The sequence below is a fragment of the Coturnix japonica genome, chromosome 1 (assembly GCF_054131305.1).
Source record: "Coturnix japonica strain WE chromosome 1, WE-NBRP24, whole genome shotgun sequence".
Lineage (NCBI taxonomy): Eukaryota > Metazoa > Chordata > Aves > Galliformes > Phasianidae > Coturnix > Coturnix japonica.
Window position 1 is genome coordinate 141,624,813 of NC_140663.1, and position 21,787 is coordinate 141,646,599.

Genomic DNA, 21,787 nt, shown 5'->3' on the forward strand with positions numbered 1-21,787 from the left:
ATCTCTAGTTTGCTTGTGATCTGAAGCTAACAAACACATGAAAATGCAATTTACAGCATTCATTATTCTTCTAATGTATACTCATTTCTGCTTATTAGAATGGAATATGTTTTTATCTATTTTCATGAAAACAAAATAATGTAATATTGACCAGGTTTGCTGGCTCTAGATGACAGTACAAAGGACTAAACCAAGATCTGTTGTCTCATTAAATAAAAGTGTCTTAGTTTCTTCTGGGATGGAATTGTTTTCTTTAGAGTGTCTGATATCTTGCTATGGTTTTGGTTCTAGGAGAAAAACTGTATTAATAACACACTGACATTTATAGTTGCGGCTTAGCAGTGTTGTACAGAGCCAAGGCCATTTGCAGCAAATGACCCAAGGAGCTGGGAGGGAACAGAATTAGGACAGCTGACTTATACTGGGAAAAAGAATATTCCATACCACATGGCATCACGTGGAAGGAGTTTTGAGGGGGGGTGAGAGATACTCTTTCTCCACCACTGCTAGCAGGGAAAGAGAGAACTTATCAGAATTTCTTGTCTCCCACCATCAGTTAAGGAATGGCTCCTGATGTTTATTATGCTGTGTGTCTGCGCACAGCAGCATGTGCTTCTGGGCTTTATGTTCTTGAAATCAATCTGTGTGCCTTGTTATAAATGCTACAGAAATGTGAGAACAGTTATAGGACAGAAAATGTCATTTAGTATCGTCAGCTCACCATGCATCCCAGCAGAAGCATGAAGCCAAGCAAGCAGCTCTGGGCTGGGCTTCCTGACTAAGCCATCACTCTAGGAAGGAGCACAGCCATTTCCAAATCTGTTTGAAAATGGGATACCTTACTCCTTTCTGTTTTCATCCAACATTGCCCAAGACAAAAATCTCTGAGATTGGGTCATTTGCACTGTGCAGCCATACTATAAAATTCTCAGACCTTGGGTATGTGTTATTACAGTTTGTCACTTTTGCTTGAGTAAATATTAAAAATATGATAACTGTTATGATATAGAATTAAAAATAAGTTATTTGGGGAAGTTTTTAAGGAAAACAAGCAATTTTTGTAGTCACTCAAATACTGAACTGTCCAGATTCAATAATTCAGATGACCTAAAATTTCTCTCCTGAATATGAGTTTGTAACTCTAGATTCACTTTATAGTCAGTGAGAGATAGCTACCTTTCAAAGGTAATTCAGCTCATCATAAAATAAGGCAACTGTTCCTCTGAAGGTGTCTATCTCTCAAATGACAATACAGCACAGGATGAATAACTTAGAATTGTATGTCAAATTTTTAGACTTAAATTTTGGCAGATGAATCCCACCATGAATATGCAAATGTAAGGCATCTGTGACAAGCACTATTAAGACAGCAACTTGAATAAAAAGAATTTGACAGAAGTTAAACTATACTGTAGATCCCATTACAGCAATGCTTTTCTCTCACTCATTTCCCTACCCGTCATAAATATTTCTTAGTGATATCTGCTGAAATGAAGTTCATACACACCTGGTACCACCAGCTGAGCTATACAGCTCATAATCTTTTATGTGAAATGTCATAAGCATCAGATATGACATCTTTACAATACTTTTTAGCATGCTATTAAGCCATAAAAAGCCTATGACACAATGTGGAAAAGATTGTGTGGAAATGTTGATGACTGGCTTTTATCTCTCCTACTATAGAGCATCTTGATTTTAGACACTTACAAATAAATATCAGAGGAAAAAAAAATAATAAAGGAAAGCAAGTAATAAATTAAATTGTCTGTAAAACACTGTGGAACATTACATCCAAACCTTGCAAACAGAGTTATAGTGCAGCCCCTGGCTCAGAAGTGCAAAACAATTCTGCTGGATATTCAATCTAAATCTAAGTCTAAGTCTAAATCTAAATCTAATCTTTCAAAGTCCAAGCAAAAGAAAAAGAGAATGTTGTTATGTTTTCTAGTATTAATCCTAACAGTCTCACTGCTATAATTTTGAAAGGAATAGCAGGAAAGAGGTAGAATGTTCCTGCACACTGTTTAGTTTGACTAGAAGGATTGAAGATTGCAACAACATTTGTTATAAAGACCAATATTTAATTTCTGTGTTATGTATCAGTGCTAGAGGCATGAGTTATAAACAAAAGGAACAGGAGTTGTTCATTTTTGGGGAAAGAAAATGATAATGCTGGCAATTCTGAAACTCAGTGTCACATGCTTGGAATGCTAAAATACCCAAGACATATTATTTATACAGCATACAGTGTGCAAGTGAAATCCCAGAAGTGCCCTCACACTACACTGCACTGACGCAACTACCAATGAAGATCTGAAGGCAGATGCATTCTATAGGTATACGTCGTCTTTATCTGGGGAGAAATCTGAAAAAGGCACTTAAATTTTTCAGAAGTCATAGAATAGCTTCTATTTCCTTGACAATTTTGTAGCATTTAAACTTTGTAACTCTTAAAGCTAGAAGCTCTTAAAGCTGGAGAGATACAGACAGTAGTATCTAGGGGTATCAAACCTGTTGGTTGGAAACCCCTTTCCCAGCCAAGAGTACCATCATACAGCCCTGAAAGCAATTTTCAGAAATTCAGGTAAGCTAACTTGAGGTTAAAGACGTGGTAAACATCTGCTTTCAGAAAATTAAACTCTGCCTTTGGGCCCAAATCAGTCTTAGATTAGGAAACTTAAAATGTTTCCATGTAGGTGTCTGTAGATGTCTAAAATCCTATTACAGCCAACAGAACCTACAGAGCATTTCAGCTTATAATATAGACATGTAGAAGATGACTCAGCTGCCTACACACTGGTTTCCAGTGCACTTGATACATCTCAAGGTATGTATGATGTCATATAGACCTGTGGGAGACTCTTGCTCTTCTGGATGAGCAGCTGAAAGCCAGACAAGATTACCAAGGACATAAGAAGTGGCATATATGCCTCTGTGGAGTGAATGAATCACACTCCTCATGGTGATCAGCTGACTCATTCCTCAAAGCTCCACCAGCTAGGAAATCTCCTTTACAGATACCACCAGGCATCAAATTTATCAGCCTAAAATTATCTTTCTTAATTCTTAAAATGATTCCTTTCTCTCAGAACCATTCGAGGAAAACAGATGCCACAGTTACATGGTGTCAATTTTCTTCTTCATTGTAGAGGCATTATAGTGGCAGGGCAAATGACGTTAAACAGGAAGAGGAAGGTGGCGTTACCTCCATGCATCTCATCTGCAGTATCTCTTGCAATTCTGTTGTTGACTTAAGAAAGAGGCTGAAAGATAATAAAGCATTTCACAGGAAACTATATAGAATCTGGCCATGGTCTACAAAAAATAATCACTGAATAAGAGGGACAGGATATATTATAGTGCAGAATTTTCAGTATTCACACCTATGAAATTCAGTAAACTATCAGGAAAATATTGAGAGATGCTTTGTTTGAAAACTGAGAGCTGATAAATTCAGACATCTTATCCCTAAATAGGAGAAAGGCTAACAGTACACAGAGGCAAGGAACTCTGAACTTGCTTTTGCATAGCTTTTACACAGCAATGCTCTAGGATAGTTTAAACTGCTGCTGAACCAGCAGTGTTCTACAGGAGGTCAGAGAAGGAGAACAAAAAAAGCCCCCTGCAACTGTGAAACTTATGACACTACTTAGTGGTGTTTACATCAAGGAGTAACCCTCAGAACAGTCTCCGGGCTCTGCGTGCAACCTCACAGACCTTGGGGAATGCACTAAGAGAGGGGTGAGAAGAGGCTAATACTCCCTTTTAGGGGAGGGCAGACCATTCAAATTAGCAGAGAAACACCAGAGTGCATTGTGGTGACAGTGCTTGCTTTTCCTTTGATCATTCACAGAATATTCAACTTGCCCTTAGCCCCGGAAGCCATGTAAAAAGTATGACTAATATCACAATACAGTGTTTATCTCAAGGGCAAGACTGGAGATTTTCTAGAGGATATGTCAGGAAGCATTCCATGACTAAAAAATTAAAGACAAACCTGTAACACTTGAGAGGGATGTGGAACAGTCAGAGCAAGGTGTTTCTCAATGGAGTCCACAACAGGTTGTCCCTGATTAAATAACATAATGTATAGATGCGTGACTTTCTCATGAGCTGAGGAATGATTTCCTTTTTGTGTAGTGAAAGAGAGGTAACAAGGAGCTGCTGGGATCTCCTCTGTTTCCCACAAATATGACTGCAAAATTGTTGCAGAGTATGTAGGCATGTATGAGGGAATCAGAGGGGATTTGGGAGGAAAAACATTGTACATATAAAGCAATGTAATAATTACCAGTTTCAACTCAACGTAATTACAGATGAGCTTCCACCAGCTACTAATTATCTTTTCGGTTACAAAGGCCATATTTTATTTAAATGAAGTGGAATGAAATGCTATTAAAAGCTACATGCACAGCACTAATGAGAGAATGCATTGGAGAAGACCATTTCTCCCTGTAGGCCATTGAATTAAGGGTCTAAGCATCCTCCTGAACGTGCAATAGATTCCCAAGTCTGGCTGTTTTGAATGTGTAAATGCACATGTAGAAGAGAAGAGGGGGGGTCTTGCTATGAAGATATCTGTCCTCTGGAAAAAAGGCCTAGCTTCCAAACACCTGAAGTTATGTATGTGGAAGAAAGATTTTGCTCACCTTCACCTAAACTGCTAGTGAAATAGATAAATGAAGTCAGACCTTTTCTCACATACAGAAGTCGGAAGCCCAAAATCCAAGAAATGTTTAGATGTTGTACTAAGAGACATGGTTTGGTAGGGAAATATTAGTGGTAGGTGGATGGTTGGACTGGATGATCTTAGAAGTCTTTTCCAACCTTGGTGATTCTATGATTTTATGAAGTTAGAAAGTGATAAATCACCATAGAGTCACCACCCCTGAAGGGGGCATGGTAGGAATGGGTTGATTGTTGGATAGATGACTTTACTGGTCTCTTCCAACCTTAATGATTCTACAATTCCATGATTCTCTCTCAAGACTACTAATTAACATTCATAATCATGGCTATTGCAATAAAATCCGAAGCCTAAACAGGGCAAGACATTGTGCAAGACAGGGTAACATGCAATCCTTGCTTAAAGTATTCACACTAATTAAGCAAGGCAAAAAAGTTTAGGAAATGACATAATATAAGAGCAATGATACAATGTGAGGATGTGATGACAGCAGCCATCTGAGACAGTTCACAGTTCTCAGTGTTCATGTAGGAGACTAAGCTTACGTAAACAGAGAAAAAAGCAGGAGATGTGTTGGGAGGGAAGATGGAGAAGGAAGAAAACAAGTATATGCCAGGAAAAATGTTGTGTGTTCCACAACACATTGTGAAGTTATAGGGGGTTAAAAGTATCATGCAACACTTGGGCATAAATCCACCATGAAACCAAAACACTGAAAAGCAAAATAAAAGGAACAAAAATACCAGAATGATCAAAGACAATGTAAATCTTGTAAGAATAGCATAACCATATAAATAATTTTGACATTTATATGTCAAACTCATTTTGTGACAACAGTAGCTGTCAAGTGCAAATGCGCTGAGCTTTCCATTCACCTTTAAAATAGCAATTTAATAAGTAATTCTAATATTTTTCCTTTTATATGCAAGAAATCTCTATTATGCTTACAGGAGTTGTCATTTAAAATAAAATGTCAGTCTTATCATGAAATATTTGTTTAATAAGTGTCACCATTGTTATAATTCTGTTTATTATTTATTCCTAGCATGCCGGTTCTTCTTAGGACCAGGGCTATTGTGTCAAAGCACTCACGATCTTGCTGTAAGCTACCCACTACTCCATACAGACAGAGCTGAAGAAAAATTCCTGCCATAAAGCCCACTGGCTTGCAGCGCTCTGTTCATGTTGGTTCACAGAAGCAGCAGAGACAGTCTACACAAACCTGAAAAACCTTGGTAAGCATCTCACAGTGCAGCCATGAGAACTGAAAAACAGACACAGCTTCAGTATACAAATCTTTACACACACAGAGTCTTCTTATTAGAGTGTAATGAATGTACAGTATCTGAATTTGCAGCTGGCTCATCTTACTCATGATTATCTGGCTCATTTCTTGTACATCATATTGAATACATAAATGTAATAACCAGAGATATAGTGAAATGATAAAAACACAAACATAATTCATACAACTATTAAAAAAATAGATGGCAATATTACAGCACTGATGAAGATTCCAAGCTGAAAAGCTCATCTTTTTTGAAAAGAATTTTTTTTTTTCTTTTTGTCTGAAAGAGGTCCAACTTTAAGCTTTCATTTGTATAGCCTGCTTTAGGACAACATCAATTCAATTTTCAGTATTTAGTTATTTGTATATGAACCACCAGATGTTCAGAATTCTATATCATATATAGATTTCTTTTTTTAATCTCTACTGAAGCACAATAAAACAAAAATGGGATTGTTTTTGCAGGTTTTCTAGATAGCTACCTATGCCTCTGGTGTATGGACTACATTTCCATGTGTGATTAAAATGATAGGTGTCTTGTGGTTTATAAAACCCAATCCTATTTACTTAGCTGTGTTTTTAATTAAGTGTGCTTTGCAGTTGAACTCTCTGTGGCACTTGGAGAATGCTATAAAAATAAAATGAGTGACTGAATGTAATATCGGATAGGGACTGCTGAAGTGCATTTTAATGTATTTAAAGTGTGTTCATAAAACTTTTGTTGGACAGGCTTAAAATTCAAATTTCCTGGAGCAGAAGAAACTTTCTTCATTATTTAGCCAGAGTGACGTATGACCAGATGTTACAGTCTAACCAGGAGAAAAATACATATTTTTGTGTCACTATTTTTCTTCTCAATTTAAAGTTTTTCCATCATACAGCTATTTTCATCAGCCACAGCAGAAAAGGCAATAAACAAGGCTCCTCTTCCTGCTTACAGATTTGCTATCTGGTTGCTGTGTCACAAGAATGAAGGCCAGAGAGCATCAGCTTGTTAAATCCTGAGTCTTTTAAAACCACATATACACCTTACAACTGAAAATCCAAATGTTCTTGAACTACTCAGGGACATACTATAAGAGACAAATAATCATCCGGGGGTACACTCAGTGCTTTGTGTTTCTACTGTTCTTATAAAACAAATAAAACTTCAGTTCTGATCCCATCCAGCCTTTTCCCATATGAAACAAAAGGTGTCCTCTGTCCATAGGAGTGCATGATCTCAACATGAGATTACAGAGATAGAAGGCAGTGCAAAAATTATGCCAGACAGAACAATGTACAGAAAAATACTCATCCTAAAAATATACATCCACTCTAAAGTGCAGTAGACAAAGCCCCCAACATTTCCTCTTCTTTCTATAGATTATAAAAGGGATACGGAGATTTCTGATTCAGACATCTACTTCACATGCATCCAAAATTAGAGGAACTGAATCTCAAAGAATCAGAATAGCAAATTATTGTCAGCTTTCTCTGTGAATAACAAATCTAAGACCCAGTTGTATAAAGGAGAGCAAAGGACTGGTTTTGTGCATATTTGCACATAGGTGATATCATTGATGGAATCTCATTGCCTGGAAGAAAGTACCAACATGCTCTTCAAGACTTTACCACATCGGTAATGGAAACTGATACTGTGAATGGATCAAAGACATATATTAAGAAAAGCTGTTGGAAATATATTGGCTAATGTTGTCAAATGAAAGATTACAAGATTTTAAGCAGAAAATGTACACTTCTGGAATGATGCAACACTTTTCATGACAGTATTGCATGCCAATAGAAGAAAATCTGCATTCTTTCTATACAATAAATACAATAATTGATAATGTCTCACTGCTCACTTCTCTGTTCTTTTTAATAGCCATGCTTTTCTACTTACTTCAGTGCAGATATTTTTCCAAGGTCTTCTAAGGCTTTCCACCTTGCCCACTTGAAAATCTTGTTATAAAATGTCTTTTACCTAAACCAGCCACCCTAACCTTCCTGGAATAACTGAATCAAATTGACAGCCACCATAATACCTAGCCAGGAACTTCCCAGTAATGCAATGATGCCCTGAATGATTTTTCAATGATTTTTTTTTTTTTTAATACATAATTCTATTTCCTCATTATCTTCTGCAGTAATAAGGCAATACTGCATATGTGGGAGAAATTTTATTAAGCTGCAGGAGCAAAATGTACAGCTACTGTTGTACCACTGGGTACTCCTTAGATTTGTGAGTCAACTTGCATGAGTCATTGCAAACCCTGTATTATATTCCAGATGGGAACAGCTAAAGAAAAACAAATGCTCCTTCTGTCAACCTATTTCACCTTTAAGCTGGAACACAGGAGCTCCTTTCTCAGATCCCAACTCAGCCATAGGCTTTCTGTGTGATCCTATATGTATTTGCAGTGTGTCAGTTACGCAGCGGTTTGATCCCATTCTCAGCTCATATTGGCTGGTTAACCAAGTTCAGTCAAAGACTTGCATTATATTCTGGGATATTTCTGAGGGAAAGCCAAAGTTCTTCCTCATACAGCTAAAAATGATTAGGCATGGTGAGATTAAGAAGCTACAGCTAAATCCACCATCATCTTAAATTTGCTTATTCTAAGGTTTTTCTGTACTTTGAGCCTGAGCTGCAGTTGTGACAGTAGCTCACACAAGGCAGACAGAAAGTGTGTGGATTGGGCAATAGCATGCTTATGCCTATGTGTGCTTAAATGCACGGCGTTTTGGTGCCCCTCTGTATATTTTCTTTTACTACAGATCTTCACTTGCAGAACAGGAATCATCTCAACTTTTCTTTGTCTAACCTGGATTTAAAAAAAAAAACAAAAAAAAAAACACCAAAAAACCAAAAAAAAACCACCACAAATTCTTTTAAATATCTGAAGCAGCTTTTCAATGGTTTTAGTAGACTCAGATTTTTGCATTCATTTCTGTATTAAGGCAGCTCCACACATAGTAGAAGAAGTGTTATTTCTACACTATCATGAACATACTACTCTAATGATTGAAATTACCCATTTACTTTACTTTAAAATGTCATTATACAACACAGTTGTGCATAAGGAAGACAGAAAGTCTTGGGGGAAATATAGCTGTCACAAAGCCATTCTTTAAAACAACAACAACAAGAACAAAAACAAAAACAGAACAACAACAACAAAAAAAGCAGGCTATATGCTACTAACAACAGGGAGATGAGTACTTCTTTACACCCACTTTTTACATGTTTATATCATTAAGTGAGCACAGCCCTTGCCTGCTTGATCTTTGGCTGTGTATAAATCTCCAGATTTTAAAACTGCATGTTTTCACTTGTTGTGACTTCTGAAAACAAAGCAGTGAACAGTGGCAGTTTTAAATGTTGTGGCTTAATGAAGGCTGGGGACCCAAACGCAAGGTGGCTGCACAGCCTGATGTACAAGGGCATGGTGGCCAAAAGGAAGTATTGTCTGCTAGGAAAGAGTATCCTTCTGTTCTACTAGCAGCATTTTTCTCTCAATAAACAGTTAGAAATATCATTTTCAATGATCACAAAGAATATAAATTTCACATTAATGTATTATTCTTTTCTGCACATCCCAGTGAAGTGTGGCACTTGCACTTGAACAAATTAAGGGGATTGTGAATGGGTGAGTTTTCTGCAGTTTTTCTCTGAAATAGCACATTATCAGTGATGTTCTGGTACAAAGTAACATTAAACCCAGACACAGTAAATGCTGAAAGCAAGCATTGCAATGTTCTGTTTTGGAAAAATGCTCATATAAAAGGTAGGAAAGGGTGCAATACTGATGCACTATGTGAATGCTTTGAGCTAGATTCTAGAAACCATTACTGTTCCACTCAGCAAAGCTTGGACAGAACAAAGTTTAAAGGAATGCAAAATTTGATCCATGATGACATTCTTTAATAATTCATCACAGACTTAAGCCCCTTTTCTGGGCATCTGCTAGTAAGCAGCTAAGCATTACTTGATCCAAAGATTTATAGGTACCAGAGTGATAAAATCTGGGCAGCATGGTCAACATTACACAACTCTTCATAAGTCCTTTGTTTCCTTTGCCACTGAAATTTGAAGAAGAGCTGACTATGCATGTGGCATATGATATTGCTGTCTTGAAAGATTATGGTACCACTCTTTTGCATATATAAAAAAATAACAATGGGTTGTAAAATTTGATATCAGCGCTTTATCTTTTATGGATCCTTTATGGACCAGTTCTCTGTAAGTTAAAATCTGTAGGATGATCGAATGAATAGAGGGTATTTGAGGTAGATGTTTTTATCAGTACATTTCCTTCCAATGTGTAACTAACTAAGGAGGGGAACAATGAGTGTTTTGCTTTCTGAAGACTCACCAGGTACTGTCTGGTGGCCATCCATGCTGACTGTGGGTGGATGTAACCAATTGCCAAGAGCTTATCATTTCTTATGGTGTCACTTGGAGAGGTGGCTGGACAATATCATTAGTAACAGTGACTTTTGAACCAGCTCGGCCATCCCAGGCTGCAGAAGAGCAAAGTAGGAGTGACAGAAGGGCCAGTTTGGATGGAGCAGTGGAAAGATTATGTATATTTTTCAGACACTCAATCTAGGAATCTCTCTGCTGTAAGGACCATGTGCAGAAAGCTTCCTCCTTCTCTTCCTCTCTAGGAAAACTCAGTCTTCATTTGTCCCTATTTGTATGTACTCAGCTGTCAGGCCAAAGACTCCAGCTAGGCAGCACATAGCCTGCAGTATTTGCTCAGGAGCCTGAGCAAATACAGCTGTACTGTCTGTCTCCTTATCACCAGCAAGGGATGCTGCCAATGCAAGTGGAGCACTGTCACTCTGTCTTAATGGCACACCCACTTACAGTCAGTCTGCCAGGCACGTGTGTGTCATTATCACACATTTAAAGTACTGAGTGTTTTATATATTCATCCAGATTCCTACAAAAAGTATGTATGCACCAAGTTCAATATAGGCAAAATTGTTCAATTTCTCTCCACTCTTCGGCTTAATTTCTGATGCTGGTATTCATCTTGTCAAGCTCAAGTAACAAAATACATTTACTAGCTGCAGTCAAAGGAACTGTAAACAGGTTTCTTGCTTTGCTTCAGTTCATCGAAGTGGGAAGCTTGATACTACCATAGCAGCAGAACCCTGTAGTGACGCAACACTGAAATGACTCCTGCAACAATTTGTTGGTATTAGGGCAAAAATCTTTAGTCTGAGAGAATCTCAGAGGAAATCAGGAGGAACACTGAGCAGATAAGGTGGAGAAAAGAGCAGTATCACTTACTGATGCTGAAGCCCATTGCCAAAATTCTAGTTGCTTCACTTTGCGCCTAAGGGAACTGTGCTGAGAAACACCTTTACATGGCCACTGCTATACCCACTGATAAAAACCAACAAAATAGGGAGACAAACAAAAAAGAACAGAACAAAAAAAACAATACACTGTGTTCCCCAGTCTTCAAACTCTTCTGCAGCTGATCATTTTCAGTTGTTTGCAAGAGTTTCACCAGCCTCAGGTCAAATGTGTATTCAGTAGTTGCAATGTTAAGGATGCAGGTGTGTAATGGTACCATCCTGGAATGTGTCACTAGGTCAGAGCCTTCATGAGATATTTATGATCAAAGTGGTAACATCAGTCTTATAGTATTTAATCAAAAAGCATAAGCCCCATTATTTTTGAAGCATGAGTACCCGTACACTAAAAAAATATTGAATATTTCTTTTTAATAAGGAAAACATAAGGCATCCAGATCCAAACAAGGAAAATCAAGACCACAGAAATCAAAGCAGGACTTTACTGTTATTTTTCAAAGTGAAAATCAACTGTAGTGCACAGCTGTAAGGGCCACATGATCACAAGTTGCATTTGATTTAGATGCCAGACATCTATAAAGGATTTTTTTGAATGTGTGGACTTCCCATGGTTTCTTATTCTCAACATCTTTTTAGTGTCTATTTTTCTTTCTTTCTTTCTTTCTTTCTTTCTTTCTTTCTTTCTTTCTTTCTTTCTTTCTTTCTTTCTTTCTTTCTTTCTTTCTATCTTTTTTTCTTTCTTTCTTTTTTTTTATTTTTTTATTTTCTCAACAACAAAATAAGCCTAAAAATGACAAAAAACTACAACATCATCCTTGCAAGTGCTGCAGAATAATGACCTAAAATTGAACAGATTAGCTTAAATTGAAACATTTTTTTGGCATTGTAACAGAGCCATTATGGGATATTTGGTTACCATGGAAACACAGGTAATGAATAAGGCATTGTCACTAAATCATGAAACCTGAAATAAGTGAATACAGGCATTGGAAACATAGCCTCATGTATTACACTAGAGGACCAATGTGATTGACACACCACTGTCTCTAGGGTACAAACCCTAACTTTAACGATGGTGCAAATCTAAAAGACAAACTGCACCTGGTGGCCATTCTGATACAAAATTAGTCAGGGAAAGAGAAGTTTTAAGAATGTGCTCCTATCTATTTAGCATTCCTTCATGTTACACAAGCTGTCTTTAACAAGCAAATAGTTCTCCCTAAAGAGTAACATTTAACAAAACCACAGCAGCTACTACGGCACTGATAGAGAATTTGTAACTTAAAATTCTGTTTTTCTAGCACTTCAATTTTCTGAGTTTTAAGGTTAAATACCTTTCTGTTCTTACAGGCTTTTCCCTGAGGTAAACAAGGAGTTGGCCTTTGTCTTCCCTATCTATCTTTCTATCTAGCTTTGACAGCAGCTAGGAAAATGCCTCCACTCTGCCTGACCACACTGGCAAACCTCAGCCACTACTCCCACTGTCCAACAGGTGAAAACCATGAGCAGCCAGTGGGAATATCTGTGCAGTGAGGCAGGATTATGTGTACTTGTGTTTTCTTTTTTATACACAAGAACAAATTTAGTATCAGCACACGCCAGATTCAATCCCTAGTCTGAATCTTCAACAAACTTACAAACACAGAAAGCTGTTCCTTTTAACTCTGTGATCCCATGCAAGCCATTCTCTGCTTACTTGGCCCACGTTCTTCCTTCTCTTTCTCTTTTTTCCTCCCAGTATCCCTCTCATGCAGCTTCTTCTGCATTGAAAAGGGAGAGGTATGAATTTAAAATTCTCAAGCAAATATTTCCAGTTCAGTCATTCTAAATATATTTGCAAGGAAATAAGTTCTTCATTATCACATATGTTGTCAATTAGGAAACACAGTGTCCTACTAGCTAATTTTTATTACTGCAATGTGAAGTGTAAATATCAGAACTATAGAGAGGGAGTGAAGAAAAAGGGAGGATGCAGTCTAATAACTTTGGTATTTACATAAACCTTCACAAACTGACAACTGCACAGCAGTTATACGAAGACAGTATTATACATGCTAGTGAAACAGTGAGATACAAAGATGGGGTTTTGGAGCACAGAACATGTATTACAAACAGGAGAGGTCTATGGAGCTGATTGACAGTTTTTTCAGGATACTCGAGAAGAGGACTTGGATTTCAGTTGCTGCATTTGCAGAACTGGCCAATTAGTATGTATAGTAGAATTTGGGAAACATTTGTTTCTGTCTTGCAGTTGCAGTTCAGCCACCTTCCAGTAGCAGAAGGTAACAGTAATATGTTAATATTCCCTATTTCTGATTCTGTTATTAGAGTGTTATTAGAGCAATTAAAGGAAAATTACTCTTCAGAAATGCTGATAGTTATAATCTCATTTTCCATTATACCACTGAAATATGACAACCGGTGTTGTCTGCAGGCAAAGAGGAAACAAAAGAAATCTGCAAAAGCCAGCCTAATTCTTTTATTCCTGATGACAGTTTTACAGAATCAGTGATACCATCAAGTAGCTGAAAAGAAATACTGTAAATAGCACTCAATGCACAGGAAACATAACATGCAATAAGAGAAGGTGAATTTCTGTTGGTTATTTTCAGTGAGGTTCTACAAATCCTTCCATAATCCTAAAGAATATTCACACCAGAGAAAAGGCTCCTCAGACCATCTGGCAAGTCTTTTCAGCTCCTGCATTTTGGTTTGTGTGCCAGTTATCCTACATGCAGATGCTCTTGATGTCCAGGAAACTGCAGAGCACCTTCCCTGGAGACATCTCCTTGCAAGAGATGGTTCCCAGACTGTAACAATGGGCATCGTGGCAGGTGTCTTTCACTCAGGCATGTCAGGAAAACGAAGTCCAATTTCTCCTACAATGCTGACATTGTATAATTACAACTTCATATGGTATTTAATAGATAAATGAAGAAGTGCTCTAAATGCAACACAAAGAGTTACTTCTTTATTTCTCTTTCAAAGAAGCCCCCATTAAGTTCTCTTAGCAGAAGGCTTTCATAAAAAATGTCTTACACCTTATCATCACTCATTTTGATTATGTTGAATGAGTCCAAAAAGTCTACATAGCTAGAAAGACTGTTAAGTCTGAGTATCTTGGTCTTCCTTTGTTCTTAAGCTTGTCCAAAGGAGAAAAGGTTAGTTGAAGAGTTATACTGGGCCTGGCTAGGATGGCATTAATTTTCTTCATGGCAGCTTGTATGGTGCTATATTTTGGACTTGTGGCTAAAAGTGTTGATAACACAGCAGTGTTTTCACTATTGCTGAACAGTACTTGAAGAGCACTGAAGATTTCTTCTTCCTACTCTGTTCTGCCAATGAGGAGGCTGAGGCTGTGCAAGCAGCCAGGAGAGGTACAGCCAGGGCAGTTCATTACAGATCAGAGATAAAAGCATGGGAAAGAGGATGCGGGGATGTTCATGGTTGTGGTATTTGTCCTCCGAAGTTACTATCAGACATGCTGGGGCCCAGCTTTCCATGAAAAGAATGGCTATCTACCTGCTGACAGGAAGCAGAGAATTAATTCCTTATTTTTCTTTAATTGCTTGAGCAGCTTTTCCTTTACTTATTAAATTGTCTTTATCTTGAGCAGACAGTCTTCATGCTTTTGCTCTCCCGACTTTTTTCCCTACTCCCTGGCAGGGAGTGAGTGACTGAGTGGGGGCTTAGCTGCTGGCCAGGGTCAAACCACCACAAGAACACAGAAGAGGGTGACAAAAATGAGGTTCTGTGATTTTGTTTTTGTTCTTACTGATCCAAGGAGGCAAATCTCAAGGCTGGAAAAAGCAGGTGGTAGCTCACAAGAAGATCAGGCCCTGTGCCATGAGTAACATTTAAGGTGACTTCCCACAGATTTTTCTAAGGCAGGGTAACAGATGAGATGAGACAAATCTCCAGTGAAAGATGGCATTAGGAACTTTATGATTTTCCATCTTAAATGTCCCAAAAATATTTCCATGTTTTGCAAAAGATATCCTGAATTATTGATATAATATCCTTTTGGCAGTGTTCCTAATGGCTTTCCTTTAATGCTATAAAATCTTTTTGTGATTAGATTTTTTTTTCAGCAAATGAAAGAAATAGACTCATAGTTCACCTAATGAATATACATAAAATTTCCCTCTGTGTCTCTAAAAGCAAATTGTGCTGAAAGATCACATTTTTAAAAAATTGTTTTTTCTCATGTTTGATACAAAGAAAATTCTTTGCAAATGGACTGCCATTCTACTATTCTTCGCTTGTAACATGTAATTGTGGCCATTTTAGTGTCAAAGGAACAACCAGTATATTAGCTGCTTGTGTAAAATATTCTGCACAAAAGACATTTGAAACCCACAGTGCCAACTCTTTAAAAACCATGCTTAAAATGGGTAATTAAAATGCTGATCATATTGAAATAAGAAACAAAGTTTTCACTGATTTCAGTAGGGCCCCTTGTACTATGTATTTGTTTGGGCAAATAGGGATCAAAATGGTAAGTCTATTATCAAGTCCATAATTCAGCATTTATATGTGGCTTCCCTCTGAATAGAGTGCTTTGTTTTGTTGACCAGTCATAAGAGCAGTGTCACATGGAAGCTGTACTTTGTCATGTTATGAATGTACTCACAAGGACAGTGCACATCTATTTACCTGCTGAGGGCTGAACCTTGAACATTTTCTTTGGCGGGGAATTCACATCATTGGTCCATTGACTGCCATCTTGCCTCTGGCTTGTAATGGTGACTCCGTGTCTTGTCACCGGTTATGATGCTATCTAGGAAACTGTTACCTTCAGCTTCATATTGGTTCACTACATCTGGACAGACTTTCATGCAGCGCTCTTTCTGTTCCTGTGTGAGCATTTGTGGGACCCACCTTTTCAATATTCCAGCACTGCCACTATAATTTCCAACACATTTAAGCCAGTGTTCAGCTCTGGATACAGTTCCCTTCTCATAATCTGCTGATTTGCATGGATAAGCTGATTGAGATTTTCTTCATTCCGTGGTGTGACGGCTGTCTTTCACATCGCTGTTGTCACTGCTGAAATGCACCACCCACAGTCTCACTATGCTCACATCCACTGTTTTGTCTCCAGATATGTTCAGCAAGCATCAATGAATATCAATGGGCACCATTTTTTTCACATGGAGGAATTTAATGACATCCCTTTGCTCCTGTGTACTTTTTGTTGGATGCCATTTTGTCAGACTGCCCCTCTGCTGCCATATGTCACACAGCAACAAAACATGTTGGTGGGAAGATTCTACCTCTATTGCCATAACACCAATACCAATCTACGACACTGTGGGACAACATGATAAAATAAGGAGCATTACTTTAGGAGCAGCCCTTGCACTGCAGCAGGCAGACAGGGAAATGGGAGATGCTCTTTAACTTCAGTTATTTTATTTAAAGCAGGCTTACAAAAGCTCAGTGGGAAGTGAAAAATGTTATGAAGGCCTTTTTGGCCAAACACTAAAAGCAACAAGGATCGCTTTGGTGATCTTTTGTTCACCAAATGCTACAGTCAGAGACATTCAGCAACTTAAAACTTCCTTTATGCTGGCTGCAAATCAGCTTCTGCTGCCCAATTTCTTTCAGGAGCTGACTATACTGCAGCAATAAATTTCACCAACAGAATGGGGGGAAAATGGAGAATCTTGCCCTCCCAAAATGAGCACAGCTGTGACATGGAGAGAAGGCAGAACCACAAGCATTCCTTTTTCATATTTCTGGGCACCTAGATATACCATAGATTTCCTACAAAAATCTCTCTTAGTGTGATTCTGTTTATTAATTACCATACCAAACAGCACAGAAAAAAATATTGGCTGTAGGCTGCCATCTGCCGTTTTATGTAATGAAAGGACACTTGTGAGCAGATTTTATTCACAGTGCATTGGCGCTGTAAGCAGAATGGCAAATCCTTGCCTGTGGCAGGCTGGGGGCATTGTGTTCCCATCAGTGGCATTTGATGAAGCTTTTGGTAGCCATGGGTTTTCCAAATCTGGCTTATAATTCCTCAAAACCCCTTCAAAAATCACAACTTTGCTCAGATAAAGGTGTTGCTAATTAATTGTAATTGAAAAAGAATATACTTCACTGCTTGCTGTCAGGTTATGAATCTTTCAGCCTTACAAATACAGGCATGTGCAATCCTCGCATAAGCCACGCTAATAGGCAAAGCCTAATTTTTGTGGAATTTTATGTCATGTGTATATAACTGCACACTGTTTTCATGCAGTATGATTATAGCTTTAAATTCATCAGATGATATGCCCTGAAGGTTCTCCATCTGTTTTCCTGGGCTCTTAAAATTCTTTAATGACTTATTACAGCTCAGAACACTAACAGTTTATTGGGTTCAAGTGAGGCATGTAGAGTAAATGAACCCGTGCTGATGAGGAGATATCAGTTCTCTTATTTAGCTGACATTTACGTTAACATGTACAACACATGCTCACAAAACAACAACAACAACAACAAAAAAAAAAAACCAAAAAAACCCCAAAAACAAAAAAACAAACAAAAAAAACCCAAAAACAAAGAAAACCAAACCCACAAAGCTCTAGAGATATAAGACAAGCTTTTGTGTATCAGTAGGATTTTTGCCACAGATTTCCATAAGTTAAGGATTCCACTGGATATATGTGATACATCTTGATCTTAGCACATACCTTTATCCCCAAGCCTGAAACAAGCTCAGAATGTACAGACTCTCAGACTGCAAATAGTGCTGTTAGTTTTGCAAGGGAAGGGGACGTAAAACACTTTCCACATGGGCCACATTCTCAAAAAATGTTTCCAGTGATCACTTCAGTATGCGGCATGCGCCTCCATCTTGTAGTAGTTACTGTTTCAGAAACAGTGCTGTTAATACTTCACCTCTTCATCTGAGTCATTTGCTAGTTTTTAAAATGTCTTGAGGCCCTGTTACAAGCAGCGTCAGACTTTGTTCCAAAAATAGTCAGCAGAATAACTTAATGGCCAAGACCACAGTTGAACATTTCAACATCTGGGCATAATATTCATGATGCTGTGATCAAAACAATACTGTCATGAGTAACAGATCTTACACTAATTTACTTTTATGTTCTTTTCAGGTCTTTTCTGGGTATCATAGTGCCGAAGGATCTCTATTTATTGTTGATTCCACGTTTTAATGGATCTCACTGGAATGTATAGAAATCCATGGTGATGCGAATGTATTTGCATTCAAAAGTCTATGGTTGTATTTGAATGCACATATTTGGCAGTTCCCGAACAAAAGAAAATAGGGATTCCAGACTAAGGTTTTGGGACACAAAAATGATGCAAGTGATGGAACACCTCTTCTATGAGGGCAGGCTGAGAGAGCTGGGGCTGTTCATTCTGGAGAAGAGAAGGCTCTGGGAAAATATGATAGTGGCCTTTCAGTGTCTAAGGGGTGACTACAAGAAAGAAGGGAACAGACTCTTTAGAAGGGTCTGTTGTGATAGGGCAAGAGGAAATGGTTTCAAACTGCAAGAGGGGAGATTTAGATTGGATATTTTATTAAGAATTTTTTTTTTTTTTTTTTTTTTTTTTTTTACAGTAAAGATGATAAAGCACTGGAACAGATTTCCCAGAGAGGTGGTGGATATAGATATGTCCCTGTCCATTGAAAAGGTATTGGACTACATGATCTTTAAGGGTCCCTTCCAACTCAAACAATTATTTGATTCTATCAGCTAAGTGCATTATGAAATTTCCTGAGGCTTACTGTTTCACGTGCTAGTTTCCTTGACAACATAAAGTTTCTTGGAGCCATCTTCTTCACTTTATGGTCTCTTCCCAAAAACAATGAACCACGTAAAATGTAACATGACCTTTCTCAATCACTTGATCTGACAGAAAGTTCAGCAAAGGCACATTCAGAGCCCTGCACCCGAGATGGGGTAACCCCATGTAGGAGGGCAGTCTGGGACAAGGAATGGACCCACAAATTCTGGTGGGCAACTTGAACATGAATCACCAATGAAACTTTGCAGCACGGAATAACGAAGCTTCCCTGGACTGTATTAGTGGAAGTTAAACTAATAGATCAAGAGAAGAAGTTATATTCAGAGCTTGTTAGACTATATCTAGAATTCACTTTCCAGTTTCATGCTCCACAGGACAAAGTAGATGTTGATATCCAGGAACAAGCAGATAAAAGACTACCAAGTTGTTTGGGGTCTGAAGAACATGTTGCACATGAAGATGATGCAGCATTTGCAATTACTCAGTGTGGAGAGCGAAGGCTGTTGGTGGGGTGATCTTAAGGCTCTGAACAGCTAACAGGTAGGAAGCTGTAGAGAAAGCAGAGCCAGAATTTTCTTGAAGGTGTGCAGTTACAGAACAGGAGGCAACAAGCACAAATTTGAGAACTTTAAAAAACTAGAACAACCATAATGAAAATGTTTTTAACATGAGGGTAGCCAAACACTGAAACAGTCTGTACCAAAAGGCTGTGGGATCACCACTATTAGAAATATACACAAGCCAACTGGGCACAGCCCTAAGCTACCTGCTGTAGCAGGTCCTTCTTTTATCAGGGGAGCTGGATGACAGACCTCCAGAGGTGCCTTCTGGCTTACCCACCTTTCTCCTTTACTTTCTGAAGACGTTTGTTGTTCGCACAGCTGTTACAACATGATACAGAAATTCTCCAATGGCTCTCACTTAGACACTTCAGCAGCTAAGGAGGAAACAGCACATGACACTGGAACAGAATATCTGCTTGGAGCTGTCAAATCTGTCATTCCTGAGTGCATGCAGTGAGACAACTCCTACTAGTTGTACCTTTATAATATGTGTGCTTCTCTTCTGTGTACTGGTGGAACAGCTACCTTTCTGTTATTTAAATGATCTTGGATGCTCTTTAAATAGCTTTGCCATCCCAACAGTACAACAATATGTGCTGTCATGTTAGCAGGCAACATACACTGTTAGAATTTTACAGTTAGTGGAAAGCAATTAAGAACCTTCAGAGTCAATCAGAATCAATCACAGAATTGTTTGGTTGGAAAGGACCTTTAAAAATCACAGAATCACAGAATTATCAAGGTTGGAAAAGAACTAGAAGATCATCTAGTCCAACCATTACCAATACTTCCCAGCTAAATCATACCCTCAACACAACATCCAAACGTTTCTTGAACACCCCCATGGTCAGTGACTCCACCACCTTCCTGGGCAGTGCATTCCAATGCCTCGACACCCTTTCTGAAAAGTAATATTTCCTAATATCCAGCCTGAATCTCCCCTGGTGCAGCTTCAAACCATTGCCTCTAGTTCTGTCACTTGCCTACACGATAGAAGAGGCTGACCCCCAGCTCACTACAACCTCCCTTCAGGAAGTTATAGAGAGCAATAAGGTCTCCCCTGAGCCTCCTCTTCTCCAGGCTGAACAATCCTAGTTCCCTCAGCCGCTCCTCGTAAGGTCTGTGCTCCAGACCCCTCACCAGCTTTGTAGCCCTCCTCAGAACACATTCCAGGGCCTCAATGTCTTTCTTGCAGTGAGGGCCCCAAAACTGAACACAGAACTCAAGGTGCAGCTGCACCAATGCCGAATACAGGGGGACAATTACCTCCCTGTTCCTGCTAGTAACACTGTTTTTGATGCAAGCCAGGATGCCGTTGGCCTTCTTGGCCACCCGAGCACACTGTCAGCTCATGTTCAGACGAGCATCAATCAGTACCCCCAGATCTGTTTCCTCCACACAGTTCTCCAGCCACTCCGCCCCAAGCCTATGGCGCTGCCTGGGGTTGTTGCGGCCAAAGTGCAGGACCTGGCATTTGGTCTTGCTGAACCTCATTCCATTGGCTTCGGCCCAGCTCTCCAGCCTGTCCAGATCTCTCTGCAGGGCCTCACTACCCTCCGGCAGATTGACACTCCCTGCCAATTTGGTGTCATCCGCGAACTTACTGAGGGCGCACTCAATGCCCTCATCCAGGTCATCAATAAAGATGTTGACGAGGACAGGCCCCAGCACTGACCCCTGGGGAACACCACTCATGACTGGAATCCAACTGGATTTAACTCCATTTACCACCACTCTCTGGGCCTGGCCCTCCAGCCAGCTCCTTACCCAGCTGAGAGTGTACTCATCCAAGCCACGGGCTGCCAGCTTTTGCAGGAGAATAGCATGGGAGACCGTGTCGAAGGCTTTGCTGAAGTCTAAGTAGACAACATCAACAGCCTTTCCTTCATCCATCAGACGGGTCACAGGATCGTAGAAGGAGATCAAGTTGGTCAAGCAGGACCTGCCCTTCACGAACCCTTGCTGGCTAGGTTTGATCTCTTGGTTATCCCACACCTGCCGTGTGATCTCCCTCAAGACAATCCGTTCCATTACCTTCCCTGGCACCAAGGTCAGGCTAACAGGCCTGTAGTTCCCCGGATCCTCCTTACAACCTTTCTTGTAAATGGGAGTCATGTTGGCAAGCCTCCAGTCTTCTGGGACCTCACCTGTTAACAAGGAGTG